The sequence below is a fragment of the Aulostomus chinensis genome, chromosome 3, assembly GCF_037954235.1.
Source record: "Aulostomus chinensis isolate RoL2024-O1b breed Wild chromosome 3, RoL_Achi_v1.0, whole genome shotgun sequence".
NCBI lineage: Eukaryota > Metazoa > Chordata > Actinopteri > Syngnathiformes > Aulostomidae > Aulostomus > Aulostomus chinensis.
The window spans coordinates 17,669,274-17,670,034 of NC_141322.1; positions in this window are offsets into that span (position 1 = coordinate 17,669,274).

A 761-nucleotide genomic window follows, 5' to 3' on the forward strand; every position below is an offset into this window, starting at 1 on the left:
TTCTTGGTAATTCTTGGTAAAATAAATTTTTCCATGGATAATATTAGGTCCAGTGGGTTTACGGGAAGCATGATTTAATGGGGGAAGAATGCTTCATCAGAATTCTGAACAAGATCATGAGGAAGTGAAACTGAATGAGTAGTTTACCAGATAAACATTTGCTAAAGTGTATTTTGTCCTTCAAGCACTCACAAAAAGGTATCTTGAGTTCACAAAAAATGTTTTTTTTCACTGCTGTATTTTTTTTTTTTTTAATAACTGGAATCAAACCAACCCGGCACATTTAGCTTGTAGCTGTTGGTGGTGACCCTCTTGGAAAACCAACAACAACAGCAAAACCGTCCATACAGAATGAGGAAAACCGAGCGTCCGCCAGATAAAGGAGACGTGGATCATACTGGACAGTGCAGCTGAGGCCTTGTGAACCGACATTTTGGCAGTTTTGCTGTTGTTTGTTGTTGATGGCCTTCAGCTTCAAGCTAAGTACAGGTGGCTCTCTGCATTTTGGAAACACAAAGAAGCGATAGGCTACATTAGAGGGGAAAAAAGATCTTGGGGAGCTTAGGAATTTAAGGGTGTTTGAAAAGTTAAAAAAAAGAAGGTAAATAACTACTTTAGTTAAAAAGAGGTTTCCAAATTGAGGTCAGTTGTCTGCTCACCACTCTCATAGGAGTCCATTAAAACGTGACACTTTTTTCTTTATTCTGGTTAGTACCAATTGCTTCATTGGCCTGTTTTTATCAGGTGAAAATGTTTCAGAT